Below are 22,227 nucleotides of genomic sequence, written 5' to 3' on the forward strand. Positions count from 1 at the left end.
TTTTCCATCTTATTTTCTCACAGCTAGGTAAAATCTCCCGAAAAACAAAAGCCTGTTTCCCTGTTTTATGTTATTTCAGTCACAAGTAAACCGTTGAGCTTACGGCGTGCGAGGCATTGTCTCTAACTCGACCCATTTCATTAGTTTGCGCTACAGCAGCTCTGAGAATTTTAGTTGGGTTTAAGTGCGAGAAACATTTTTTTTAGTTTTCAAAGTCAATTTAACCTTCGCGCGCTTAACCACAGATTAATAAATAGTTACTACGTAACAGATACATCATTCCTATACTAAAGCGAAAATACCTACGCTATAATAGCCTACAAAATCTTAATAATAATACCTGCTGCTCAGGACGAGAAGAAATGTACCATAAGTACGCGCACAAAGAGTCGAGACTGCGTTGCTCGCCGTGCGAGTCACGTGCCAACGCGTCATCGTAAGAATGCGCTAGGGTTGTACTGTTACTTATGTTATTATTGTAATAAAACCAATGTTGCGAATTAACCATATTTTTTATTAGTCAATCAAATATAAAAACAACCTGACTCAAATAACTCCTTAATTTACGATTTACCTACTTATGTTCAAAGAAATAAATGGTAACAAAATTCATAAAGATAGATTTAAAACACTACTCACCTTTCTTCGTCATGAAAAAAACGACAAATTTTCCTTTGTTTTTTGACTTTTACACCTATCTACTGCACAATAATTACGTGGTTTCGGCATTTCGAAGCGTAGGCGCGGGAAACGTGCGGTGCGAGCGCTCAGGCGGGCGTTCGGCGGCCCTCTGTCGGTTGTATCGTCGACGATACGCCGAGCGGTAGGCATATAGCGCGTGGCCTTGAGCGAGTGAAGGAGGCCTGGCTTAACGCGGTTCAACGCTAAAGAGATAAACCTATGGAATGTAGATACTTCGATTAGAAATACGAGCACTGAGTATCTTGTTATTTTTGGTTGTTACAAACAAGCAGACGACTAGTTTTTTTAATACTACGTCAGTGGCAAACAAGCATACGGCCCGCCTGATGTTATAAGCAGTCTCCGTAACCTATGTACGCCTGCAACTCCAGAGGAGTTATATACATGCGCGTTGCCGACCCTAACACTCCGCACCCTCGTTGAGCTCTGGCAATCTTACTCACCGACAGGAACACAACACTATGAGTAGGGTCTAGTGACATTTGGCTGCGGTTTAGTTATATGTAAAGAAACCCCAGTAGCCTCTGACTAATGAAAATACATTAATATCTGATATAATTGTTAGGTATATTGTAAAAATATAGCAAAACTCATTTATGACAAACAAAAAGTAGCCTAAAAATACTAATTAGTACACAAATAGAAAAGTATTTACAAACAAGTTCTAAATATTTATGTTGTCTCAATTAATCTAAAATTTTGTCTAAGCATTTTGAAACAAAACAAAGCAAAACTTTCCAGAAACAACCCGTTTGAAATGATTAATACGTCTCGTAAGTGTTCTTCATTAACTTTCTAATACAGAGAGGCTTTTAGTTAATATAATGTACTTTATGCTGAAACAATTGAAGTGTAAAATTAGTAAACGAAAACTTTATATTAAAAATACTGGCATATTTTATTGAGATGTATGTAGCGCATATTAAATGTTAATTGTTTTTTTTTAAGTAATATTACTTTACCTATAAACCAACAACAATACAAAAAAATCGGCCAAGTGCGAGTCGGACACACACACGAAGGGTTCCGTACCATTACACACACACACACACACACACACACACACACACACACACACACACACACAAATGCATGCAAGTTTTTGAATAGGCTTCCCGCTATATTATTGTTTGTACCTAAATTATATATTAAATATTTTATGTTACAAGTTAAGTTAAGTCTAATGGTTCTTTATAATTCTAACTGATTATATAATACGGGCAAACACTGGGGCTGCAACACAGTGCAAACTGCAAACTAACGCAGTCTCCAGGGCTCCAACTGCATATGTACCATGTATGTTTTGTTTTGATCAATAAAGATTTATTTATTATTATTTATTAACTATAAAAACGGTCACCCATCCAAGTACTGACCCCGCCCGACGTTGCTTAACTTTGGTCAAAAATCACGTTTATTGTATGGGAGCCCCACTTAAATCTCTATTTTATTCTGTTTTTAGTATTTGTTGTTATAGCGGCAACCGAAATACATCATCTGTGAAAATTTCAACTGTCTAGCTATCACGGTTCATGAGATACAGCCTGGTGACAGACAGACAGACGGACAGACGGACAGACAGACAGACAGACAGACGGACGGACAGACGGACAGCGGAGTCTTAGTAATAGGGTCCCGTTTTTACCCTTTGGGTACGGAACCCTAAAAAGATATATATAATATTTTACTTAGTAATAGGGCACTCTTCGGGTAGGTAGCTAAAATTTGCTATTGATGACAAAAACATTTTTGTATTTTATTCCATTCAAATCACACTCTATTGTTTAATTTAATAGGCAGGTAGAGTTGGACTAAGCTAACTCTGCATGACATTCGCATTGACGAAGTGTAAATAATTAACTGTTAAATTTCTATTCAAATATAACTTTTAAATGACTCTCCCTCACTTTGTTCTGTTCAAGTCGGTGCAAATTTAGCTTAGACGGAGTCCAATTTAGAATAATTTTTGTATGAGGTTTATTTTATAACTAGCTTTGGCCCGCGACTTCGTCTGCGTGGAATCAGTAACAGTAGCTAGAGTAAGTGTAATAGCGCCTGGATAAAGTGTAATACCAATCATTTAATTTGACGACATCAATTATTAGGCATTACATTAAATTTCTCAATTTCACCCCCTTTTCACTCTCTTTAGGGATGATTTCCGACATAAAAACTATTCTATGTCCTTCCCCGGGACTCAAACTATATCTATGCCAAATTTCAACTAAATCGATACAGCGGTTTAAGCGTGAAGAGGTAACACAGACAGACAGACAGACGCACACTCGCATTTATAATAATACTAGCTTTTGCCCGCGACTTCGTCTGTGTGGACTTAGTAACCGCATCTAGAGTAAGAATAGCGCGTGGAAAAATTCTCATAGCAATCTAAATTTGAGCATATTATGCACACAAATTAGCAGGCACTTCGTTAATTATCTCAATTCCACCCCGCTTTTTACTTTCTTAAGGGATGATTTTCGGGATAAAAACTATCCCATGTCCTGTCTTTGTTTGTAACATGTATTTTTATATATATGTATATCTCCTTGGATATCACGAGCCTATGCATCCCGGTCTTTTGATAGGCTTGCGTGGGGATATAGATCCAACACGTAGAGGCCCCTTGGAGAGCTTTAATGTCATGTAGAACGCCTGCTGGAACCCGTTCACAGGCGCAACAATAGACACCTATGAACCGGTCGCAGCAGGCATTGGGACTATTGTAGAAAAAGTGAACAGTATACCGGTCTATGGATTGAAGTTTGGGTGGACAATGAGACTGGGCTATTGTAAAGAAGTCCGGACACCTGCCATAACAATGTTAAAACACGTTATCGAGGCAGGTGGTGACTTGCCGCTGACTAGATGGGCCCCTGAAACTGCCGTCGTGATGACGACCAGGAGCAACACCGGTGTGAGCGGCTCAGGGGTGTCGAGAGGTGTGCGCCGCTTTCTACCCAGTGACTGTTAACAGCCACTGTGCCAACTCGCGTCTTATGCATCTTTCACTTCCACCCCTGGAGCATATAGCTCTTACGAATCCGACGGCCAATGAAGGCAAGCCAGAGCTGAGAGTACTGCGAGTCCCCTTGGGGTCCACTCCGACCGACGAAGACACGCCGGAGACGGAGACCCTGATCGACTCTCTGGAGCACTCGGGTCCGTAGGGTCGTCACTCCCCAACAGCTCGCCACAAGCTGCCCTGCGGGCTTATTATTATTATTATTTAGTGTTTCACTCTTGACTCGAATAGAACGCGCTGTCGACCGGAATACATATATGTTCAGAATAGCTTTCAGCTAATGGAGGGCCCTCGTTAAAGGTCACTAATGCTGTTTACCTGTTCGTTAACCAAGTTTCTCTTCACTCATATTTATTACTTTATACCGAAATTGGTAGCGATGATAAAGTAGGTATGATTGAACCTCTAGGGGTACGGTGACGTTTATTTTGTTTCAGATAAAGTTTAACTTAAGTAACTGTATAATATAAAGAATCCAAACCTTATGTAATACATTTATGATGTGGGTTCTCACGAGTATATAATACTTCACTCTCGCGTTTTAAACACACATTTAATTACTAGCGACCCGCCCCGGCTTCGCATGGGTAGTTCAAATAATTTACACAAAACCTTTACAAATTATACATATGTACCTTCCTCTTGAATCACTATCTATTAAAAAAACGGGCCAAGTGCGAGTCGGACTCGCGCACCGAGGATTCCGTACTTTTTAATATTTGTTGTTATAGCGGCAACCGAAATACATCATCTGTGAAAATTTCAACTGTCTAGCTATCACGGTTCATGAGATACAGCCTGGTGACAGACAGACAGACGGACAGCGGATTCTTAGTACCTAATAGGGTCTCGTTTTTACCCTTTGGGTACGGAACCCTAAAAACCGCATCAAAATCCGTTGCGTAGTTTTAATGATCTAAGCATACATAGGGACAGACGGACAGACAGCGGAAAGCGACTATGTTTTATACTATGTAATGATACGGTAAAAGCAATGAAATTATATCTCAAGAAAATAATTTATTTGTGATGCAAAACCCCTGTTCTTAATAAGGAATAACATGAGCGCGTGATCATAACTAAAGTCAATAAGTTATTGGCAAAAATTTCATTTCAGGTACAACAAGCTTTTATCAATCAATCAATCAATCAATCAATAATAATTTATATCAAACAAATAAGTCCATAATGTGTTATTTACATACTTAAATCTAGGGTTAGTACAAACATAATATTAAAACAGAATTTCACATAATGGGGCATGTAGCTGCACCAAGTGCTTCAGCCACGGTGAGTCCCACCGGTCGGCCATCGTGCAGAGGATGGTATTCGAGCTGGCGCGCCATCGCCTCAAAAGCGAGCTACACCGCTTCCTAATGATCGCGTGGAAACCATTGATCCGTCCCTCCGTGAGCATACCCGCTGCCGATTTATCGCTGACTGTACTTTTCGTTCCACAGGCAACCAATACTCAATGTACTCAGCGAGATAATTTTAACAACCTCAAACACAATTAGTTTGCGTGGTTTTATCACTGAGTCCCTATGACCACCTCCTGTCTCCTTCATCAGATCAGCACCATGTCATCATAATATTGCATTGTCATCCGATTTACATATGTATGCAAAATTTCAGCTCAATCGGAAATCGGGAAGTGAAAATTTAGCTTCCCAGATTTGACCCACACTATACATATATTAACATATATAGGTAATAAAAGCTTGTAAAAAGGGTAAAAAGTAACAAAAATATTCATTATTTGTTCAGTTCAATAAAGAAAATACTTAGCTTTCGTTTTTCGTTCTTTAAAATATAAATACTGTCACAAAAACGCCCAGAGTGGCGTTTACGGACTAGGAGGGCCGACCCCAAAAGACATGGGAAATAGGCTCAGGAGAAGAAGAAGATGAAAAACAAGAAGAAGAAGAAGAAAATATAAAATACTGTGGAGGACCATGTGTCACCTTGTTAGACAGGGTGAGAAATGAGTTCATCCGTGGCAGTTTTAAAGTCAGACCCATTGAGGAGAAACTCGCTGAAACCCGTCTAAGGTGGTATGGACACGTAATGAGAAGACCCGAGGATCATATGACCAGAAAGGTCCTCAGTATAAACACCGGTCCGAAGAATCCCGGTAGACCCCTTCAAACTTGGATGTCTGTCATCAACAATGACCTAAAGAAAGCCCAAATCAACGACACGACGACCCAGAACCGAAGAGTGTGGCGAAGATTGACGAGGAGAGCCGACCCCAAATGAAATGGGACGTGGCTAGGCAAAGAGAGACTGTTGAGGACCATCGAAGTCTGAATAATGATGTTGTAGGAAAAATAACGCGTCTTTACCTTAAACCGAATCCGAACCGAAAAAATATGATGTTAATAATGCTATTTGAACAGGCGCGTAACGCTTTCATGAAGCTCAGACATCTTCTGTGCAACCGTTAGTTGAGGATTTCTACTAGGGTGCGTTTACCACGGTGCTATGTTTTCTCGGTTCTTCTGTATGGAGTAGAATCGTGGACACTGACCAAGAATATGTGTAAACGCTTGGAGGCTTTCGAAATGTGGGTGTACAGAAGAATCCTGAAAATATCATGGACGGATAGAGTAACTAACGAAAGAGTGCTGCAGTTAGTAAATAAAGAGGCCGAGGTTTTAAAGATAGTCAAAAAACGCAAGCTACAGTACTTTGGTCATATCATGCGAAACGAGAAATATGAACTCCTTCAACTCATTATCCAAGGAAAGATCCAAGGTAAAAGATCATCCGGACGAAGACGTAACTCATGGCTCAAAGATTTCCGAACATGGTTCAAACAGAGCACACGCTCATTATTCCGCGCGGCTGCGTCTAAAGTTCTTATAGCCCTCATGATAGCCGACCTCCGGTAGGAGATGGCACTGGAAGAAGAAGAAGAAGAATAATTCTATTTCCTCACTTTGTTTCATTCGTCGGTGCAAAGTTAAGTCTACGTCCACTTGCCAAGCATTGAAAAAAACGGCCAAGTGCAAGTCGAACTCGCGCACGAAAGGTTCCGTGCGATTACGCAAAAAAACGGCAAAAAAATCACGATTGTTGTATGGGAGCCCCACTTAAATATTTATTTTATTCTGATTTTAGTATTTCTTGTTATAGCGGCAACAGAAATACATCATCTGTGAAAATTTCAACTGTCTAGTTATCACCAAAGAGGATATAATAAGATAGAGCGCTACTGTCATAGTAGATTTTGTCTCAGAATAATGACTAAAGCAAAGAAGCCGGGCAAAAATAAAAGCTTGGTAAAAGATATCGTATTCACAACACGTTATTACTTTTTGTCTATGAGTGAGTGAGTTCTTTCGTTTTTTTCAGTATTGTCATAAGATAAACTGAGGGAAATGTCAAATGGTCCTATGTGGTTCTATAATATAATCCAGCCAAATAAAATATATGTTCGTTATTTCAAAGGTAGGTGTCAACTGTAACAACTTGACATAGTCGTATTATTTTAGTTGAAATATTTCGGGATGTTTCAGCGGTCATCTTGGTTTATTTTAATTATATTTTTGCTATTCCTGAAAGATTGTTGGAAAACGTGCTGAGTTTTTATTTGTAATGGTTTGAAGTTCCCTTTGTGATAATGTCTTGTGTGATCGAGGCTGTAAATCGCATACAGGAAGAAAAGAAAATATGCACGAACCGATAACCTTTAATCGGTGAGTTTTGTTCAATTTAGAAGAAATTTATTTATAGGACCTGACCCTAAACATAGAAATCGATATGTTGTTTATGTAATTATTACTTGCATTCAAGTCTATATAGATTTTTGCATATATTTTCGAACTATTCTGCTAAGTATGAAAGGTTATATTTTTGGCATAGTGATGTATCGACCTCAGATCAATAACCTATCGACATTTACAGCTTTCTTATAGTTTGGCCCAGGACTGTCTCATTTTAATTGATGAGTACAGTCAAGGGCATAAATATATATACATTCCCAAAGTCTCAAAAATATGTGTACGCTCAGACAATAAAATCGTGTTCACATATTTTTAAGCCATTTGTCTGGATCGATATTTTTGCCTTCGACTGTACCTATAGTTTTCTTTGTTCTTACTTACTGACAGATTGTGTTTGCCAGACTATAGTTTAATACTAAAAACCGGTCAAGTGCGGGTCGGACGCGCGCACCAAGGGGACCGTACTATTTAGTATTTGTTGTTATAGCGGCAACAGAAATACATCATCTGTGAAAATTTCAACTGTCTAGCTATCACGGTTCATGAGATACAGCCTGGTGATAGACAGATGGACAGCGAAGTATTAGTAATAGGGTCCCGTTTTTACCCTTTGGGTACGGAACCCTAATAAAAAAGACATTAATGATCATTGATGAATGTTCCTTTTATTAATATTGTTGGTCAGAAAACTGAACTTTTTATTTCAGATTTCCAAAGGACGGGGAATAGGGGATATTACTGCAATGTTCTGCCACCAGAGTGCAGCACTAGCTTTTTTAGTGCACCGTAGAGTAACTTATTCATACTGTACCTTTAACAGGTTTTTGACAAGTTTTCAGGGGACCTACCGGAAAACTCGAATCCGAAATTTCGTTATCTAGCTACCTCTTTATCGCTCGAATACGCAAGAGTGACAGAGATGTTATTTAGATAACGAAAGTTCGATTTTCTTGTTTCGCGATAGACCCTCAGATTGTGATAGTGGCGCCACCTACGCCGAGTTTCGCGTAATATTCCCTATTATTAAATATAAAAAAAAATTACACGAACGTTTTTTTTTATTATTTCCTATTTGGTACAGTCAGCTGCAGAGAAAAGGTACCCCACGTCCATACTTATTTACAGAACTTTGTATGCAGGGGGGTGCCTTTTCTCTGCAGCTGACTGTACATGGCTAGAAACTATACTTAGTCTTTTAGCATTAGAAAAAACGGTAAACCATTTCCACGTGTCTTTTTATAAATATAACAATATTTTACTTATGAAAGCAAAAGTATGTAAATGATCGTATATTATATTTGTTGTGACTTATTTTCAAAGTGTTTTTCGATAAAACGACACGTTAAGATCGCTCGCCTTCTTTCTAATGATAAAAAAACGAGAGGTATAGTTAGAGGGTTCTGAGTGGTAGACTGCAAATGAGATAAAAGCTATATTAGGTACATGCATTAATCCTCATATCAGGCGGCTATTTGATTCCAAGGATTGCATAATTTTTATACTTTTTAATGATTTTTAGAATATGAAAATTATAAAAAGTGTAAAAATTATGCAATCCTTGTATTCCACGCATTTCATTTCATTTCATTTCAACGAGCCGCCTGCTACAGATTTCTTGAAATTGCCGCGTTTTTTCAGGTTCAACTTTCATTAGCCAGACTATTATCAATTTGCCAATTTCGTGATTATTATTTTACACGGCACATAAACTTATGCATAATTTATCGATATAAAAAGTCGACACAATTACATCCCTAGCAAATTATCAAACTTATGACACCGTACGTAAATGAGAAATAACAAGCATATATGCATCTCTTTTCGGCACATTATCTAATTCGTAAGGAAGTAAAGTACGGGTATACATATTTGCGAAGCATTTTTGCCCGACTTCTATGCTTTAGTCATTATTCTGAGGATTTTGTAACCACAGTAAATTCACTGCCATCTATCGACACACCTTAAAACTAAAAATGAAGATTTATAAAATACGATAAAATGTATTTAAATATGGATGAATGTTTTTTTTTGCATTAATTATTTTTATGATTTTGACGAATGTTCTTTCACTGATATGCGTTAAAATTTTTAAATAACAAACGAAACCGTCAACGCCATCTATACGACAGTAGGCCAAAGCTAGTAGCGCCCTCTGATCGAGAATCAAATTTTCTTGATTTTCGAGGCACGTTTTTTCCTTAGACTGTATCCATCTATTACGAAGTTATATCTATCTTTGCTATCACGGTTCATGAGATGCCTGGTGACAGACGGACAGCGGAGTCTTAGTAATAGGGTATAGGGTCCGTTTTTACCCTTTGGGTACGGAACACGGAACCCTAAAAGAGAAAAGATAATCTGAATCAGACTGGAATGAATCCACACTATTACTCCACAATCTTAGGATTAGGTATCTAAGCGAAACCTGATATGCCCTTAGAGATTGACCCGCTGACCGACATGCTCCACTTCACCCTGCTTTAATGACGATAATCCTATAATTGGATTGTCCCGTCGGCACATTTAATTGAACAATTGTAACCTTTATTGTATTGAGAATACGGTCTATGAAAAGTCAGTTAGTTTGTGCGTAGCAGAAGATAGTTCATAGTATTTCATATAGAATGGCCACGCACATACCAGCGCGGAATATAATTACTTCACCCTGCAGCGGCAGATTGACAGAATCTCAGAGGGCATAATACCCGGAGACACAAAATCGAACTTTCGTTTATCTGCCTGTCTTATATCGTTTGACTGAATATTTAAGAGCCAACAGGAGTGGTCATTTCTCCATACAAACGTACTCGACTGTTTCCTCCGTGGTTTTTGAAGCTAGAGCAATGATTTTTTCAACACAGATTAATATTGTCAATATCTGTGTCGGTGTGTTTTGCTTTTTTTGATATTTTTGTTTTTTAAGGCGCTAGAGCCCTTCACACATGGCCAAAAATGGCCTCACTGACTATGCCGCAATGAGAGGCGTGGTATTCAAAACTGGTATCAATTAGCCAAAAAATCAAAACAGTCCGACACAGACAATTTCATAATCATTTAGATTTCCAAATTTGGTTACGATTGGTTAAGTTTTGGAGGAGGAAACAGTCGAGTACAAAACCTCGATTTTTGAGATTTTTACGCAGGATTTTTCGCCTAAGCTGCAGTTGTTCTTATCGCACTAATTTTAGGGGCGGGGTCAAGTTTCTAAATACGTACACAGACAGAAAAGTGATGGGCAATAGTCGACATTAAATGTCGATAATCTAGTGATGTGATAAGATCGATAAACCTTTTCAAAGTCGCGATTTGCCTCTTAGTAGGAGAAGTAAGTAAAGTGAGTATGCACTTTGGCCTCAGGGGATATCGTTTAACACTATTTATTATTCCTTGGTTCATACAAAGCTGAGCTGACGCACTAGCTACGAGATTAAGTCCTGGTAACCCGCGAAAAAGGGAGGGGAAAAGTCGGCTTCTGCGGTCCAGTTTGCCTCTATTTCTACATATCTGTTGCTATGAGATCAAATTTGGTATAATTATTGTGTAAATTAGGGACGAATAATTTATTTTAGAAATAATAGTTTCACATTTTCATACACAAATCTGAATATATGAACGAAACATTAAAATCATATATAATTTTTGGTCACTGATTTGCTCTTTAGAAGCAAATTGTGGTGATTTGCACTAAAAATTAATTACACAATTTAGTCCATTTATTCGTTATTTAGAAAAGTATCAGTTCTAAGTACGTATTCATACATTTGATTGTAAAAAGAATTAGTAATACTTTGGTTAAAATATTGTTTTATATTTTACAATTTTCACTATTATTCTAAAATTTATTTTAAATAAAGTATTACTTTTATTAAATCGTTTATGACGTGATCTTATTAAGTATGTATATGAAAAGGGCTCCACGAGGCGAAATACTTTTTACGCCAATTATTTTCTTTTTTTTTAAATTTACAACAAAGACGAAAGTTCGAGAAAAATGTGGTTACTTAATAATTGCCTAACTTGTTGAAAAAATAACTACATACTATCAACTTATAACCGTAGTATATTCCATGATATGTTTTAAATGCACCATATTTTTTTCTAATTTTTAAAAGAATATTTAATACCTTTAAAATAATATCTGTCAGTCTGTCTGACTGTCTGTCAATCTATCTGTCAGTCTGTCACCAGGCTGTATCTCATGAACCGTGATAGCTAGACAGTTGCAATTTTTACAGATGATGTATTTCTGTTGCCGCTATAACAATAAATACTAAAAACAGAATAAAATAAATATTTAAGTGGGGCTCCCCAAACAACAAACGTGATTTTTTGCTGTTTTTTGCGTAATGGTACGTTTGCGTTTTTTGTTAATAGCTTTTGAACTTTTTTTATGTGGGAATGCTTCGAATACATTTTTCTAGACATCATTCCGAATCTAATGAGGTATCATACGTATTTTTAGGAGTTAGTATCTCTATTAGTGGCAGCCGTACAAGCCCAATTTCAAAGAAAAACCGCAAATGGATGTACAAGTTAGCCGTTTGGCACACGCATACTGAGGTCAAAACAAAATTTTTGACCCGCAGTTCCTAAAAAAATCCCTTAGGAAGGGTGTGCTACAACATTTTTTTTTTGTTTGGAAAAAAACATTTTTTTTTTCAAAAACCTATCGTGTGTGGTATCATACGAAAGGGCTTTTTGAGGCGATTCTAAAAGTATACCAAATCATTACATTTTAGCCATTTTTTTTGTAAATTAAAACAAATAGAATTTTCAAAACATACCAAGTTTGGGGTCACGTTAAAGGGTTAAAGAGGTATTTCCCGTTGGATATATGGATATTACGTATCCTTGTATGATTAATATGTACCGTATCTGCAGTACAGTTCCATAAGTCTCGTAAAATAGGTATTGAAGTAGAACGGCCGGTCCGGGCCGTAGCAACTACGCTCGCATTCCATTGCTAATTGTTCTGTTTATAAGTTATTGATATACCCGACAAAAAAAAACAGAAAAAAGTGTTTTTTGTTTAATTTAGTTTAATTTGTATACTTTTAGTTTAAGTCATATATGTTAATACCTACAGTATTAAGTTATTTGTTATAGGTTAAGTGTGCGCTCACCGATAAAATGTATTTTGCGTGAAAAAACAATTAATTCTCGTGTAAGTGAATATTATGTATTCTTATGAGAAAATAAAGATCTTTAAACCTAACTGTGTCACTTTGTATTTAAAAAAAAACTAAATAAAATTATTTTTAAAATTCCTTTTTTTGGGTTAGATATGAGGAAATCACGTATCATTTTTGGTATATTGTACAAAAAAAAATCAGCCATATCGTATCTGGAGGAGCCCAAACTTGGTATGTTTTGAAAATTCTTTTTGTTTCAATTTAAGAAAAATGGCTAAAATGTAATGATGTGATATATTTTCAGAATCGCTTCAAAAAGCCCTTTCGTATGATAGATAAGAGAAGAATACGATAGGTTTAAAAAAAAAAGTTTTTTATACAAAAAAAAAGATTTTTTATACAAAAAAAAGTTTCAGCACTCCCCTCCCAAGGGATTTTTTTTTAGGAACTGCGGGTCGATAATTTTGTTTTGACCTCTAGTATACGTGTACCAAACGGCTAACCTGTACATCGATTTGCGGTTTTTTAATGCGAACAGCTTGCACTATATTTTTAACCACCTTGAACGTTTTGTAGACTAGACTATTGTCCCAAATTGGGGTTTCTTATTCATTCCGACCAGGATTAGGAGCTCTTCAAACATACCTATTTTAATCAAAATCTGACTCATAAATAAAAAACGGACCATTAATAAAACTGTATAATTACATCAACGTAAGAAATATCTCATGTCACATGTTTCTTTGTTATGATAATTTTATCTAACCTGAGGCTTTCTTTTTTTCTAATCAACGAAGCCGGAGAGCGACAAATTTGTTTTTCATCACACTTGCTCGAAAAGATCTTATTTCATGCAGGTGTACTGAAGGGAAAACAAAAGGCCTATATTGTTCCCGCGGGAGTTATAGCTTTCTTTTTTTAATTAGATATGTCACTAATTCATACGAAGTACGAACCAAGTAAGTTATAAGTAAAATACTTTGTTTAAAGTATAAGGGTGTGTAAGGGAGTTTTACTTCTAAAATACTGACAATTATAATTTAGTATTTTTGTTTATAATATTTAATTGGATTAATTTAATAGCCGTTTAAAATATTTTTACACAAAATTTTCAATCGTGGCTGAATGCCGAAGGTCTTAGATGCCTAACCTGTCAAGAAATGACAATATGGCGGACGAATATTTGAAATGTCACCGTATTTTATAATTATTTCCCTGAAAATTTAGTTTTTCATCACAAGTGTAACGAAAACCATTGTGTGTAACTCCGGGGTTAAGAATATTGTAAACTCCTCCTTTACAAAATCTCACTAACCCCCCTCGTTGCACAATGTAGGTACTAATAGCACAGCGTGTCGAAAGTTGATACTTTCCGCACGGAAACGAGAAAAGAAATGATTGTTTTTTACTCTCCTGTAAAAGTCAAAATGTTATTTGGATTGCAGGTTGTAGAAGGATATTGAATTCAGCTACCTAAAATCAAGAAGTTAAATCACAATAACAGGAAATAAGTAAACGCTCAGTGGTGGTAGCGAGCTAAGCTAACAGAAAAAGTTTGTAAGAACTAGCTATAGCCTATGATATGCCTATATAGCGGGCCGCGACCGCGACGCGACTTGCAGGCATAAGGTCCGTGAGCGCAAATGACGTGCGCGTCTGTGTGCGTGCACCACACACACGGGGATATAGCGGCGCCGCCCCCGTCAGCGCGACGGAGATAATCAGTTTGAAATCTCAAAATTGAGAATTCGCTCAGCTCCTGTTGGCTCTTAAGGCAAGGCCGATAACGAATCGCGGTAGAACCTCTTCTGTTCTATCCAGGCCCATTCGAACGAAAACTGACATCAAAATGATATTTGAATCATTATTATAACATTAAAGGAGGGATTACTAACCGCTACGCATTACGCTGTATGCATTCAGGTTAAAAACATAAATAAATAAATAAATATTTTAGGACATTCTTACACAGATTGACTGTCCCACGGTAAGCCTAAGGAGGCTTGTGTTATGGGTACTCAGACAACGCTATATATATATATATATATACTAATACATACAAAACATCCATGACTCAGGAACAAATATCTGTGCTCATCACACAAATAAATGCCCTTACCGGGATTCGAACCCAGGACCATCGGCTTCGCAGGCAGGGTCATTACCCACTAGACCAGACCGGTCGTCGGACATTTATTGGTATATTGATTACATAAACAATCACATAGGTAGTTAAATTGTGACACGTTGCACACGGAATAAAACACTTTTTGCATGCATTGCACAGGCTTGCCAAGTTTCGTATTTCTAAATGCTGTAAAACGCGAAAAAAACTAGAAAATGGGTTAATCACAGGAAAGCGGCGGGTGTAGACCGGTTTCCCGTTTCCAATGGCGGTTTACCGGTTTTGCGGATGAAAATACCGGTTTTAAAGTCTAGTGACTAATCACGATTTTAACTCCGAATATATTATATACAAAACAAAAATAAATAAGTAATTATTTATTTAGGTACCTATAATTATATCATACAGTTTCCATTCAGATATTTGACTCTGCATTCCATAAATAACGATACTTTTGCCAAAATTGTTAATTGTAAGTAAGAAATACTATAAAAATGTATACTTAGTCATGTTTAAAAAAAACATACATTTTACTTTCCTAGTATTCGAAATGAAAAGTAGAGTGTTTAACTCGGGTGAAAGGCATTATTTCATCCCTTGGTTAACAATATACTATTGTTGTAGATGCGTTCGGTAACGTAGGGAATAAGACCACTGAATGTTGGTTCCAATATCGCAAGCATTTGGTTGTCATATACTAAATCCTTTACTCAGCGAGCGGAGGAAACCTATATGCCAGCGGCGAATTTGGAGCTTGCTTTTTTATAGTAGGTATTGGCGCGGAAAAGGTTATTTTTTGAGAGTGCTTTATGAAGGTTTACTTAATATATCCGACGGAACGGAGATGGTAAATGCATTTAGTGTGAAAGGTTGTTTATTTGTGTTTGCGTACGGTGTTTTTGGTACCGCATGCTACGACCGCCATTAGAATGTTTTTGCCCCCGAAAAACTGGGCTATACTTTTCAGTGAAAGCTGAAAGGTTAACAACGACTGCGCTAGATATCTGAAAGAGTCGGGTACAGGAAACAGAAAAAGCTAAGCGGGCAAGGTGTTCAAAATTAACTTGACACGTTGTTATTCTCTTAACAATAAAGTCGCGTCAAGATCATTTTGAACACCTCGCCCGCTTAGCAACTTCTGCTGCGGACTGCACGCAACCTTTACGCGTACAAAGACTTGAAATGCCGTGACTAGGAACATATTGTATGGCTTCGCGACGTGTCGAGGTTAATTAGCGGTATAGATGTCACTAAACAAAGAGCCTTTATTTTATCCACTTATACTTAGTTGGTTACATTTCAAATACGGTTAATAGTACATTATTGTCGAGGCTCGGAAGTAGCTACTTGTTGGCTGAGGATTCGTTTTAAACGGACGATCTTGGAAGCCAGCAAGAATAGCCTTCCAGCCGAGTCATATATAGTGCTTTTCTCAAAAATAGTGCAAGAAATATAAATATAATAGAAATATTTTACAAAAGAAAAATTCTAATGTTTCACAAACACATGTGAAAAGATTTGCTTTGCCGCCTTTTTTATTTTCTTAATTAAATATAGAAGTGTATTTTTCTGCTGAAAATACGCCAATCTATTTGAGACACCTAAATAGTCGCGGTACCAACATTATAATAATAAGTATTGATCAAAGAATATAATACTCACTACTGATCATCTTTTTGGCTGCTTAATGACCTGTGTCTTCATTTGATATGGCCACTTCAACTTTTAAAAAGTTTGGAACTCGACAAATAATGGAATTTGTATGCAACATAGCAGTCCCGAAATCGAGACTGCAATGTTTTTAACTTTTTAATTTTTTGACTGACCATAAACTACGCATTTCGGGACCTATTTTTTAACCGGCAACGTCGACTTTGCCGTCAATTTTTGAGAAAAATGTGTTTTTATACTAGGGTTTCGGTTTATGTACTTTTCTTGAGGTATGGATCTCGTTTGGGTCAATTTACATATACCTACAGCGCCCGCGTCAGGACCGCTGCGCAGTAGTAACTATAGTAACTAGTAATCTCGCAACAGTAATTCAGCTGCAGTTTTCTCAATTTAAGGATCTCAGTTAACATTCAACGGTTGTCGAAGTAAAAAAAGTACAGCTAAATTTTATTCATAAAAAAATCTGTGTTCCGTGTTTGTACGCAAAAAGCAAGTAAACTTTTTATGTAAATAATACCTACATATTTCTAAAAATAAACCAGGTATATCAAGAACAAATTTTACAATAAATAATCATATAAATGTATGCTTATAATGCTGTAATAATTGAAACTCTGAAATAATTAATTGGCAGCCTTTCAATAAGCCCGCAAGTCGACCGCAACCGATTGAAGCGTACACGGTTCAGTGGTGACGCACTGAAATGCACCGGTTGATGTTGATGCAAACCAACGTGTTTGTTCGACTGTACGGTACGTGCGATTAAAAATAAACAACGTTAAACGATAAATCGGAAAAATATAGCCGCGGGTAATTTCTCCTGGGAAAAGCAAGAAAATAACTATGGCACAAATCAAATTATTTTATTCAATGCAACCTCTGTCGCAACGAAGTCCTAGCTAGCTTTAATTATATTTAGGCCATCATATCCATATAAGTATAGCAGCATGAATAAAAGAATTCTCAAAATAGAAGAAGGAAAAAGAGAGGGCGAGGATGACCACCAATGGAAAAACCTCCAACCTCCAAAAAACCCTAAAAAACGATATGAAGGAAAGGAAAGGAGACAACCCACGATCGTGCGATGTGGCGCAGGATTACTAGGACGGCTGACCCCAAATAAACTGGGATAATAGCCAGGACAAAGAAGAAGATATACATATAAAGCCGTTCCATCGGTTTGCCGCTGTCACTGTCACATTTCAGAAGAAGGAACGGGAAAGATCATGCACGCCAAGTGTCAATTTTGATCGAATTTTGTCGATTTTTATTTATTTTAAAAACGTTACCTTACAATATCGAAATTCGAAAGCTATGAAATTACTATTTAAGTTATGATTGTTTTTTCATCTTTTTTTGTTTATAGTATCACATAATAAATAACCGAGTAAAGTTTGATTAAAAGTCAGAGTTAGAGGTTACTTTGGGAATTAATTGTATAGAGCGAAGTGACATAATTCGTGTATCGGAAGCTATGTTATTAAAGATAATATAGTCAAGAACTACATATATTTTTTCCACGTTTACGAATATCAACGCCTCTTAGAAAAACATGATCATATAAGGAGATTTTTCGCCTTCTGGCTCAGGCCTTGTATATATCATATACTTGACATATGTCATTCTCGCATCTCCAAATACATTACGTGTATAATAAACGGCATACCTACATCATTACACTGTCGATGGTAAAAACGTGCCTCGCTGCAAATAAGATTGCGTATTGTGAACAAAATTGAGCGGCCTAATTTGTGTTCCAAATTGAATGAGGATGTAGGCGCTGCAGGAATTGGATTTAGTCAAATTGGAGGTATTGGCGCTTCTGGTTGTAAGTTGGCTGGTTGGACTGTGTGTAACGATATTCCTTGATGACGTTAAAATGACAAAATGGGAACGGCATTTGTAATTGACCTAGCGTTAGTAAATGTCTCCGTTTCAACTTGGGGGCGGACACGCTATACATTAAAAATCACTTGAGTTTCTATGTGTGAACGGCACGTCTGTACACGCTTCATGCGTCATAGTGTGAGTAAATTGCTTAAAAATAGTACTGAGCGGCCGGCAAATGGCCGTCAATCTGCTGTCGCGGGGCGAGGTAATTCGAGTCGGGGCGGGGCGGTGCGTGGCAGTTCTGTATGATAATACTATTACTTATTCTGTGCTAAAACTGAAATTTCAGTGTTAGATAGAAAACATCGAAGTCTTTCACAGGCATGTTTTAAATAAGATTACAGCGTTTTTTTATTACTTGTTTATTCTTATTTCTGTTTTTCTACGCCTTTTCGTACATAAATATTTTAAAATATAAATGCCTAACGGGCTAAATATGTTTACAAACAGCAGGTATTTTAGGTACTGGTTGGCTTTCTAATTCTAAATATCACTGTATTATTTATACGTTTTTCTAAATGCGCAACATAATCAATATAATCATCTTCATGATGTGCCGTCGGAAGTTTACAATTGTGAAATTTCCACATGGAATAATTGGGAAACTAAATTCTCCATTTCCAATATAAAGTCTTCCTGAAATTTCCTAGAATTTTCCAGCTTTTTATAAACTTTCCACAACTTGGATCTGTATTTATTAGTCTTGAAGGTCGAAATAAATGATGACACACGGCCGTCCGCTCAATTCTCAGCGAACTGCGTTCGAAGAAGGACCACCTGCACCTTAAGTTTGCTTAACCTTGTAACATACATGAGGTGAAACATAATTTGATCATTGCATTTCCTGCCTGTAACTAAAGTGAGCTACGCCCGTCTTTATACTACATAAATGGTTAGGAGTCGATTACAATCATATATATCTAGTTCCAAATAGCTGTGGGCCAAACAAACCAAATGGCTTGGGCCAATGAACGATTTGCAGACGGCCAAGGGCAAGCGGCAGGGGTCGTGTCAGATGTAAGGTTACATGACTGTTGAATGCGGTCAGCCTATTTGCATAGAATAGTTTCTGTTCTGGGTTCGGTCCGGATAGATGTTATTGGTCTTGAAAGATAGAAGAAAATTTCGACGAGGTGATTGGATTGAGAGACCTAGGCCGCCACCGCCACTGTCGCCGCCATTTTTAATTTTTACCTTTTAGGTACAGTCGAGTTCATAAATATGTACACATTTTTTCACCTTATTGCATTGAATTAAGGTGAAGAAATTTATACATATTTATGAACTCGACTACTATCGTCTTCGGTTTTGCCCTCCGATTCTATACTTTTATTCAAATAGATTTATTTACATAATAGATATATACAAAGTCAAAGTAACGAAAAACATCGAATTAAAAAACCGGCCAAGTGCGAGTCGGACTCGCGCACCACGGGTTCCGTACTTTTCAGTATTTGATGTTATAGCGGCAACAGAAATACATGATCTGTGAAAATTTTAACTGTCTAGCTATCACGGTTCATGAGATACAGCCTGGCGACAGACAGACAGACGGACAGACGGACAGCGGAGTCTTAGTAATATGGTCCCGTTTTTACCCTTTGGGTACGGAACCCCAAAAAGGTGAATAGTTAGTGCGATTTTGACCAAATCGTCGGTCCATCTTGTAGGGGGCCCTCTCACGCTGCATGTTCCGTTCCGTGGTCGCCACTCAAGAACCTTTTTGCCCCAACGGCCATCAGTTCTCCGAGCAGTGCCCTGCCCACTGCCACTTAAGGCTTGCAACTCTCTTAGCTATGTCGACGACTCTGGTTCTCCTGCGAATCTCGTCATCGAGGTCAGCAAACGACCGGCCGCTGTGGACATCATTGAGAGAGGCCTGTGTCCAGCAGTGGACGTCTTTCGGCTGATATGACGATGATGAATAATACGAGTGAACATATACCTAAACATTTTTGACATTGAATATGTAATTTGAGTTAGGAATTCTTAAAAAATAGGTTGTTTTTATCATCTTTACAGTCAACAGAAGTTTTTAGGCGGTCAAGGAGGTATATTCTTATTCTAATGGCAGCTGACACTTTTTGATTTTAACACTTTTGCAGCTGAGTGTACATGTAATATTAAAAAGCATTTACGCTTAGCAACTTTAGCAGCTGACTATACTTATAAATGTCGATAAAAACCTGTGGTTTACTCGTATTTTCTTGTTAATTCTAAACACTTATCTCAAGACAATGATTATCCATTCAACAACATTAATTTCAACAATGAACAGGAGCCTATGATGAGCGAGGCTATCGACGTGATAAAGCAAGCGTCACTTTGGAATATCTCACGATTGAATAAGACAAACAATGTCATTATCACTCCTTTACGTCGATAAGCGACCACCATACGCCCGCTGGTGCTAAATCGGCAACAGGCTACTGAGCAATTTTTTCGATTGAGTGTTGCGATTATACTGTACATTTACTACAGGCGCTTTAAGTTTTTTTATCTGCATTATTTTTTGCTAAAAACACCAAGGGATCTATGCTCATGCTACAGACAAGGCGTCTCCAAGCGGACCAACCAAGCGGTTATATACTCTAAGTTCGAAGTATTATGTATTATCAAAGATAGATATAACTCCGTAATAGATGGATACAGTCTAAGGAAAAAACGTGCCTAGAAAATCAAGAAAATTTGATTCTCGTTCAGAGGGCGCTACTAGCTTTGGTCTACTGTCGTATAGATGGCGTTGACGGTTTCGTTTGTTATTTAACAATTTTAACGCATATCAGTGAAAGAACATGGGTCAAAATCATAAAAATGATTAATGTAAATAAAAAAAATCATTTATCCATATTTAAATACATTTTATCGTATTTTTATAAATCTTCATTTTTAGTTTTAAAGTGTGTCGACAGATGGCAGTGAATTTACTGGGGTTACAAAATTTACTATGACATTTCCGCTCTAGTATAAGTTACTCTATGGTATTATTCAGAAATGAAACGTGATTGCGTAAAACCGAACAATTCATTGAAATTATGACATTAGGTAATTAACATTCTAAACAATGAAAACAACGCCTTACTGTCTAGACTCAGCACTAGATTAGCATCTAGTTTATTAATTCGTGATTAGCATCACATTAGCATGCACCTAATCTCCGTGAGAACTGTAAGATGATCCTCGCACATGATGTCGACATATGAGCTTGAATTAATCGTGTCATCATATCACTGCAGACAAAACAAAGCGCGAAATGTGTCATTTTTACTTGTCTGAAATTCAATATTTTACATCAGTAATATTTTAGGTAGGTACAACAAAAAATAACAGTTATAGACCGCGAGCCAGGCGCAAATTTCGTCAGTCATCGCCTCCCGGGCGAAAAATCGTATAGCGGTTAACGGCTATGTATGATGAACCCTCGTAAACGTCAGCTGCCGCTCCGTTGGTGGGTTGAGGAATGGCAGCCATCTAAACGCATAACACGGTCTTACCACCGCGATACAACCGGCTGACGATTTGTTTTATTAACAATAGCATCTAAACTATCATCTGACAAAGTATCAAACTGGAGGCGATGACGCCCATGACTGAAAATAATTTTATTTTTTACATGTTCATGTGACCAGCTGACGGTATTTCCACAGCGATACAATCGGCTGACGATTTTCTTTATTCACAATAGCATCTAAACTATCATCTGACAAAGTATCAAGCGGGAGGCGATGACAAAAAAAAATTATAGACTTTATTTGCTGCCATTCCTCAACCCACCAACGGAGCGGCAGCTGACGTTCACGAGGGTTCATCATACATAGCCGTTAACCATTATACGAGTTTTCGCATGGGAGGCGATTGGTCATGGAAATCTGTTCCTGGCCCGCGGTCTATTAATAACGTTTATAACTCGCGTTTGAACACATTAATTCGAAATTTGTAACGGGTCTATCATAA

General features: G+C 37.4%; 1 protein-coding gene across 3 annotated transcripts in view; it reads right to left on the reverse strand.

Annotated features, from left to right (window-relative positions):
• LOC134755637 (solute carrier family 12 member 4) overlaps window positions 1–22,227 on the reverse strand; it is a 566,314-nt gene that overhangs the window by 482,572 nt on the left and 61,515 nt on the right. The window lies entirely within an intron of this gene.

This window comes from Cydia strobilella, chromosome 3 (genome assembly GCF_947568885.1).
Source record: "Cydia strobilella chromosome 3, ilCydStro3.1, whole genome shotgun sequence".
NCBI lineage: Eukaryota > Metazoa > Arthropoda > Insecta > Lepidoptera > Tortricidae > Cydia > Cydia strobilella.